Consider the following 9,243-nt stretch of genomic DNA (forward strand, 5'->3'; position numbering starts at 1 on the left):
CAGAAGAAACAGATGTGCAAACCAAATAGTTGCACCACAGCCTTGCAAGATCCAGGACGACATGGGCCAGGTAATCCGGGATGCCCAAGGACGAGGGAGGAGAGAGGAGCAGGGGCTCTGCAGGGAGGAGATGCACAGTCTAGGACTTCAAGGATGAGGAAGAGTTCCAGAGATTGACTGGAAGATATTGACACTAATAGTAACAACAGCCACATGCGTTGTGTGAGCACTTCACTTCACACCATGTGTGGTTTTGTTTTTTTTTTTTTGGTTTTTTTTTTTTTGAGACAGGCTCGCTTTGTCACCAGGCTGGAGTGCAGTGGTGCAATCTCAGTGCACTGCAATCTCTGTCTACTGGGTTCAAGCTATTCTTTTGCCTCAACCTCCCAAGTAGCTGGGATTCAGGTCCCAGCCACCACACACAGCTAATTTTTGTATTTTTAGTAGAGATGGGGTTTCACCTTGTTGGCCAGGATGGTCTCGATCTCCTAACCTCATGATCCACCTGCCTCAACCTCCTAAAGTGATGGGATTACAGGCGTGAGCCATGGTGCCCGGCCATATCATGTGTTATTCTAAGTGCTTTCCACGGACTCGCACATATAATCCAACCCAGCAATGGAGACATCCTTGTTATCTCTATTTTACAGATGAAGATACTGAGGCAGTTTCAGTAGCATTTCTTCCCTAGTTAATAGCTACCTGTGTATGACCTCAAAGTGCAAACACTCAGAGGCTTAAGAGGTGTAGTACCTGACATGTAAATCACAGTTTGTTCCAAAAGGAAGTCTAGTTGACCGCCCTCTTCCCAATGCCCAGACCAGTGCTTGGCATATAAAAGTCACTCCATACTGTAAGGGGATGAGCATGCTGTTATCCTATGTGCCCCTCCCGATGCACTCCCCAATCTTCTCTAAAATCCTTCCTGCTCAGAAGACTGACCTGTGTGGACTGTATCCATGGGCTTCCCTGACCTAGAGCTTTCTGTTGAGATCAGCAGATTGGAAGCGCTGAGAGATTGGTGGAATGGAGGAGAGTGGTAATCAGGGCATTGAAATGGAGTTAAAAGATAAAAATAGTGCTTTTCTGGGGGTCATGTTAAAAAGATAAAATAATTTTTGGCTAGGCGCAGTGGTTCATACCTGTAATGCCAGCACTGTAGGAGGCTGAGGTGGGCGGATCACTTGAGGTCAGGAGTTCAAGATCAGCCTGGACAACATGGTGAAACCCTGTTTCTACTAAAAATATAAAAATTAGCCAAGCACGATGGCACACACCTGTAATCCCAGCTACTCGGGAGGCTGAGTTAGGAGAATCACTTGAACACAGGAGGCGGAATCACTTGAACACAGTGAGCCAAGATCATACCACTGCCTTCCAACCTCAGCAACAGAGCGAGACTCTGTCTCCAAAAAACTAATAATAATAATAATTTTTTTTAATACAAACTTTGTTTCTCAACATGCACTCCATCAATTTCAAGACTTCTTTGTGAGGGATGATAGCAGTCATTTAATCCATCCCTTGAGAGCTGAGGGTCCCAGGAATGTAACCATGTCAGTGCAGTCTTTCTTACATTATTAACTGGACAAAAATGGGTGCCCTTTAAATTATTTTTAAGATTAGGAAACAAAAATAAGTCAGAAAGAGCCAAAGCAGGACTGCGATTGCGGATGCCTAATGACATCCCACTGAAACTCAGAAAGTTTGCCGTTTGAGGAGAGATGAGCGGGAGCACTGCTGTGCTGGAAACGGCCTCTCTGGTGAAGCTTTCCTGAGCATTTTCCTGTGAACACTTTGGCAAACTTTCTCCACACACTCTCATAGTAAGCAGATATTGTTGTTCTTCGCCTTTCCAGAAAGTCAACGAATAAAATGCCTTGAGCAGCCCCAAAAAACAGTTGCTATGACCTTTGCTCTTGATCAGAACAGTTTTGCTCTGGCTGGATCATTGCTACTTCTTTTTCTTTTCTTTCTTTCCTTTTTTTTTTTTATTTTAGACAAGGTCTCACTCTGTTCCCCAGGCCAGAGGGTGTACTCACAGCTCACCGAAGCTTCTGCTTCCTGGGATTAAGCAATCCTCCCACCTCAGCTTCCTGATTACCTGGGACTGCAAGAGTACACCATCATGCCTGGCTAATTTTTTCTATTTTTTGTAGAGATGGAGTCTTTCTATGTTGCCTAGGCTGGTCTCAAACTTCTGGGCCCGAGAGATCCTCCCACTGCAGCCTCCTGAAGTACTGGGATTACAGGCATGAGCCACCGTGCCTGGCATGCTCCACCTGTTGGTAGCCATTGCTTTGATTCTGCGTTGTCTTCAGGATCACACTGGTAAAGCCGTGTCTCATCTCCTGTTACAGTTCTTCAAAGACATGCTTCGGAAGCTTCATCCCACTTGTTTGAAATTTCCATTGAAAGCTCTGCTCTAATCTGCAGCTGATCCTGGCACAATGGTTTTGGCACCCATTGAGTGGAACGGGTGACTCAACATTAATTTTTCACTCAGAGAATTGTATAAGCTGAACCACGTGAGATGTCTATGAGGCTGGCTGTTTTTGTGCTGTTAATCATTGGTCCTCCTCAGTTAGAGCATGAACTAGGTTAATTTTTTTCCTCACAAATTGACGTGAACAGTCAGCCACTGTGGGCTTCGTCTTCAACATTGTTTCTTCCCTTCTTAAAATGAGTTAGCCATTTGTAGCCCGCTGATTTCTTTTTCTTAGAGATAGGGTCTTGCTCTGTCACCCTGGCTGGAGTGCAGTGGCACAATCTGGCTCACTGCAACATCTGCCCCCTGGGTTCAAGGAATTTTCATGTCTCAGCCACCTGAGTAGCTGGGATTGCAGGTGTGCACCACCATGCCCAGCTAATTTTTGTATTTTTAGTAGAGACGGGTTTCACCATGTTGGCCAGTCTGGTCTTGAACACCTGACCTCAAGGGATCCGCCCACCTCAGCCTCCCAAAATGCTGAGATTACAGGTGTGAGCCACTGTGCTTGGCCTAGACTGTTGATTTTTGAGGGTCATTGTTTCCATAAACTTTCTGTGATGTATCAGTGATCTCACCATTCTTCCATCCAAGCTTCATCATACATTCGTTTCTTCCTGCTTTCATTTTAGCAGAATTCATGCTGATCTGATAGAGGCTTTTTTCAAACTGATGTCTTATCCTTCTTAGTGCCTCAAACTAGATCCTATTAAGACATGTTACAACAACTTAGTATGAGTTTATTTTGGTGCAAAAAATTTTAAAATTCACACATAGATTTTTCATAACACACATTTTCTATGAACTTTTTGAAGACTCATTGTATTTCCCTGGCTCCCTCTCTGGTTCCCCTCTGGCTGGGGGCATTCCTCAACAGAAGGTCACAGGTCCTCTCAGGATGGCGCTCTGTATCCGAATTTCTCCTTCTACTTCTAATAACTGCTGCATCCCCTCATTCCTTCAGGCATGGGGTTGTAAACGCTCTGGAGACACTACTCTATCCTTTGTAATCTCCCTATATCTTATCCACGCTTTTGTAAAAAAAAATCTCTTTATTAAACCCCTCTCAAACCATCTCGAGTTGTATGTGCCATCTGTTTCCTGCGGGTACCCTGTCTGATAGAGAGATCAAGCCAGAGCAGGCTTCCGGAATCTTCTTTCTCCTGAAACTCCAGCAGAGGCTCAGATTTATTCACAAGATAGATGTCAAAACCATAAATTTCCCATCTTGGTTTATCCTAGACTCAGAAGGCTGGACTCAACCTTCAAAGGTCACTGAAGTCCATTTCTCTGCCTCCAGCTAGGAATCCCACCCCCACCCCCCCAACTGCTCCTGTCAGAGGGAAGTACATCTTACTTTGAAGATCTCCAGGTAAGGAGATACCATAACTCACTCATGTGTCTTTAGTCTCCTTGCCTGATAAATCTCCCTCCTGTCTAACAGGAACCCCTCGTGTTACAGGTGAAGCCCGTTTTCTTTGTCTGTTCCCTGGCAAGAGCTGAAAAAGGATCCTTCATTCTTTGAAAATGGTCATTAAATCATCCTCGCCCTTCTCTGGCTCTGAAGTGCAGATCAATGAAGGCAGACAGTCTGCACATGCTAGTCTCAAACAGTCAACCTGGACGTTCTAGGAGAACCCTACACTGTAACTAACATTTACACAAATGTGTTTGAAAGGTTTATCTGAGGCAGAAGGGAAAGACAGAGCCAAAAATCTACACACACACACACACACACACACTCACAATGGCTAGACTGGGTTCCTGACAGAAGTGATGGTGAATTCTTCTCCTTCAATTTACTTTTATCTACTTGTCCATTTATCCTCTTCCTGTTATCCAAACCCTGAATTCTGGAGGGTGCTGGTTTGCTGCTATTGACCAGCCCTGTCAGAGGCTGCTGCTCTGTGAACAGAAATCTGCAGGCAGTTCCCCTCAGCTCTGCCTTCAGACTTCTCTGTATTCATCTGCTTAGGCTTTCATTACAAAATACTACAGACTGGGTGGCTTCAACACAGAAGTTTATTTATGTTCTGGAAGGCCACAGGCTGGAAGTCCAAGGTCAAGATGTTGGTAGGTCTGGTTTCTTCTGGGGCCTCTCTCCTTGACTTGAAGAGGGCTGCCTTCTCTCTGAGACCTCACGTGACATTTTCTCTCTATCTGCACATCCCTGGTGTCTCTGGTGTCTTTCTTCATGTTCAAATGTCTTCTTTTTTTTTGTTTTGTTTTGTTTTTGAGACGGAGTTTCGCTTTTGTTACCCAGGCTGGAGTGCAATGGCGCGATCTCGGCTCACTGCAACCTCCGCCTCCTGGATTCAGGCAATTCTCCTGCCTCAGCCTCCTGAGTAGCTGGGATTACAGGCACGCGCCACCATGCCCAGCTAATTTTTTGTATTTTTAGTAGAGACAGGGTTTCACTATGTTGACCAGGATGGTCTCGATCGCTTGACCTCATGATCCACCCGCCTCGGCCTCCCAAAGTGCTGGGATTACAGGCGTGAGCCACCGCGCCCGGCCCTCAAATGTCTTCTTATAAGGACACCAGTGGAATTGACCCCGACACCACAGCAACCTCATTTTAATTTAATCACCTCTTTATATGCCTTATCTTCAAATACCTTTGGAGGCACTGGGAGTTAGTTAGGGCTTCAACATATGACATGATTCAGCCCATTACACTCTGCTTCTTCTCTTCAGCAATCTGTACCTAACTGGGCTTCCAGTGGACTTGAACTGAGCCAGCCATCAACCAGGAGCAGCAGTAAAACCTAGAATCTGATAAACCTCATAGCCTACAGATCATTGCTTTAAAACACATTGCACTAAAACTCAAAAATTTTCTCCCCTAAATCCTGATGTACACATATACATTCACACACGTGCACACATGTGTGTGTGCACATACACAATCCCAGTTGCTTGTTTTAAAGCATTTACCTGGATTGTCAAAGTGTTCTCTAATCTCATACACTTTGTTTTATTCTCATTCCTAGACTGGTAAACTCAATCACATGGGATTTCAGCCCATTCCTACAAAAGCATACATGGCTGGTATGGCAACCTCTTCTCATTCCTACATCATGTAGCTGTCCAGCCCTGAAACCCAATAGTCAGCACTATAGAGGATGCTTTACTTGTGTCACGGGGTCATCTCATTTAACCATTTAATCCTCCCAGTAACCTAGCAAGGTAGAAACTAGGAGTCCCGTTCAATAAATGAAGAAACTATAAGACACAGAAAAATTAAAGTTACCCAGCTGGAAAGCATGAATTCTGAGGGCTCACCTCTGAGCCCCAAAAGCTAAGTAAAATTTGTTTAGGCAAAGAGTTGCTATCAACTAATTCTATTGAATACTTGCACCCCAAAATGCTCACAATTAGGACTTGTAGACACCTCACAATTCTTAAGCGCTTTCAGAATAATTGAGAAAAGCCCTGAAAAATATTAACAACACTTGAATAGGCTAAACTTTAAAAGAAGTTTTTCTCCTTTGGGAGTAGGTGGCCAGTACATGAACCATCAACTGAATCGTTGGTTACCTGAGCACCATTTTCAGAGTGTGGGGGGCATTCAGTGGGTGAGGGGAGAACATGACCCCTGAGGACACATAGCCACGCCTGTTACACTGTGTGTGGGGAGTCCTGATCTTTCAGGAGCTCCCTACATGTTCATTCAGGGCAAATCCTCAGTGATTGCACAGAGAACCAGGGATTTGCCCACAGCACAGCAAGAGGAAGTCAGAGATTCTTACTCTCGGCCATTGTCCTCTTGAGTGACTTGAGCCTTGTTGTCTCCTAGGATGGAAAATACACAGGATCTGGACTTAACAGTGGTGTTGGTCAGAGTTCAGTTTGGAGCTGAGAGATTGAATTAGTCAGGGCTGTCCAGAGAAACAGAATCAATAGGATGCATACCTATATTTATATCTGTACCTGGAAAGAGAGAAGGTGTGGGCTCACGCAATTATGGAGGCTAAGATGTCCTACCATCTGCCCTCTGCAAGCAGAGGCCCAGGAAAGTCGGTGGTGTAATTCAGCAACCCGAGAACCAGAGGTTGATGGTGGAGATTCCAGTGCAAGTCTGAGGGTCTGAGAACCAGGAGTGTCAGGGAGGAGAGAAAATGGATGTCCCAGCTCGAGCCATTAGACAGACAGCGAATTCACGCCTCCTCTGCCTTCTTGTGCTACTATACTACCCTCAATGGACCCTCAGTGGATCAGATGATATCCACTCATATTACAGAGGTCATCTGCTTTACTAAATTTACAATTCAAATGTTAATCTTTTCTGGAAGCACCCCCACAGACACAGCCAGGAATCCTGTTTAACCAGGTACCTGAGCATCCTGTGATCCACTCAAGCTGATAAACAACGTGAACTATCACAGAGGTCATACAGTAGTCCCCGCTTATCCATGGGGAGTGCATTCCAAGACCCTGTTGCCCAATGGATGCCTGAGACCGTGGAGAGTACCGCCCCCTATAGACACTATGTTTTTTCCTGTTCAGTAATGGGCAGGTAGCATCCGCCGTGTGTATAAAAGGATGATTGGACAAATGGATGATTCACAGCCCAGACAGGATGGTGCAGGATGGCTTGAGATGATATCATGCCACTCAGAAAAAGACACAATGTTAAACCAATGAATTGTTTATTTCTGGAATTTTTTATTTGATATTTTCATTCTGTGGTTGACCATGAGTAAATCACTGGGGAAAGTGAAACCTGTATATTGCTAACTGGGGCACTTAGAGACCCTCAGGTGTCTCTTGTAAGGTCACTAATCCCATCCTGAGGGCCTCATCCTCAGGACTTCATCTAACTCTAATTACCTCGAAAAGGCCCCATAGCCAAATACCTTTACCCTGGGGTTAGGACTTCAGCATACGAATTTGGGAAGGCATGAACATTCCACTCATAACAGTAACATGATTTACACATAAAAATCAATTATATTTCTGTGTAATGGTAATGAACAATTAAAATCTAATTTTTAAAGTACCATTTACAAGTACAAAAACACTTAGGTATACATCTAATAAAACATAGTTAGTATGTATATTCTGAAAACCACAAAACAATGATGAAAGAAGTTAACTAAGATCTAAAAATATGGAGAAATACACCATATTTTTGGATTGGAAGACAATATTGTTAAGATTTCAATTCTCTACAAATTGATCTTTAAAGTCAAGGTGTTCTTAATGAATAATCCCAGGACATTATTTTTTGTAGATATCAACAATCTGATTTCAAAATTTGTGTTTTAAAAAATGCACTAGAATAACCAAAAGATTTTTTAAAGAAAGGAACAAAGTTGGAGCACTCACACTGTCTGATTTCAAGACTTGCTATAAAGCTACAATAATCAAGATGGTGCACTACTGGCAAAAGAATACATACATAGATCAATGGAACAGAACAGAGTCTAGAAATAGATCCACACAAGTGTAGTCAACTGACTTCTGAAAGAGGTGCAAAGACAGTTCAATGGAGAATTGTCTTTTCAACAAATGGAGCTGGAAAATTGGACATCCACATGCAGAAAGAAGAAAGAGGAGGAGAACAGCCTCTATTCTACTTTATACTTTGTACAAAATTTAATCCAAAATGGAGCACAGAACTAAATATAAAACTTAAAATTATAAAACTTCTACAATAAAATATCCTAAAAGGTCTCTGTGACTCTGGGTTATGCTTCTCAGCTACAAGAGCAAAAGCATAAAGGATGATACATTGGCTTTATTAAAACTACAGTATTTTTTCTTGTCAAAAGACACTGTTAGGAGATGGAAAAGACAGGTTACAGGCTGAAAAAAAGTATTTTCAAAACATGTATACAACAAGGAACTTGTATCTGGAATACTTATAGAAGCCTCAAGTCTGAAAAATAACAAAAACAAAAAACCCAATTAAATATAAGCAAAAGATTTAGGCCGGGCACAGTGGTTCATGCCTGTAATCCCAGCACTTTGGGAGGCTGATCACAAGGTCAGCAGTTCAAGACCAGCCTGACCAGCATGGTGGAACCCCACCTCTAGTAAAAATACAAAAATTAACCGGGCATGGTGGCGCACACCTGTAATCCCAGCTACTCAGGAAGCTGAGACAAGGAGAATCGCTTGAACCCAGGAGACGGAGGTTGCAGTGAGCTGAAATAGTGCCACTGCACTCCAGCCTGGGAGACAGAGTGAGACTCTGTCTCAAAAAAAAAAAAAAGATTTAAATAGACACTTTATCAAAGAAGTAGAGTAACTTTTATAGTTTGGAAAACTTTTTAACTTAAAAATTTAAAAGATTTAGCTAAACTATAACTTCAGTAACATGTTATAGTTAGGAATGCATGTATTAGCAAACAAAAAGGATGAAATCACTGCATCACTAACCCAACAAAAAAATTGTTAAACCACTAAATTATGTCCAAAAAAATAGAGAGAAGAGACAAAAAGAAAAAGAAATGAAAGAAAACATATGCATACAATACAGATTCAGAAAGCCACGAATTGGTACTTTTTATTTTTTTTTCCTTTTTGGAGACAGAGCCCCCCTCTCACCCCGGCTCAAGTGCAGTGGTGCAATCTCAGCTCACTGCAATTTGCCCTTCCAGACTCAGGTAATCCTCCAGCCTCAGCCTCCCAAGTAGCTGGGACTCTAGGTGTACACCACCATATCCAGTTAACTTTTTGGGTTTTGTTTTTTTTTTTTTGGTGTTATCTGTAGAGACATGGTTTCACCATGTTGCCCAGGCTGGTTT

The sequence above is a fragment of the Aotus nancymaae genome, unplaced genomic scaffold (assembly GCF_030222135.1).
Source record: "Aotus nancymaae isolate 86718 unplaced genomic scaffold, 86718_ANA_hifiasm-v0.15.2.pri h1tg000007l, whole genome shotgun sequence".
In the NCBI taxonomy this organism is placed as follows: Eukaryota; Metazoa; Chordata; class Mammalia; order Primates; family Aotidae; genus Aotus; species Aotus nancymaae.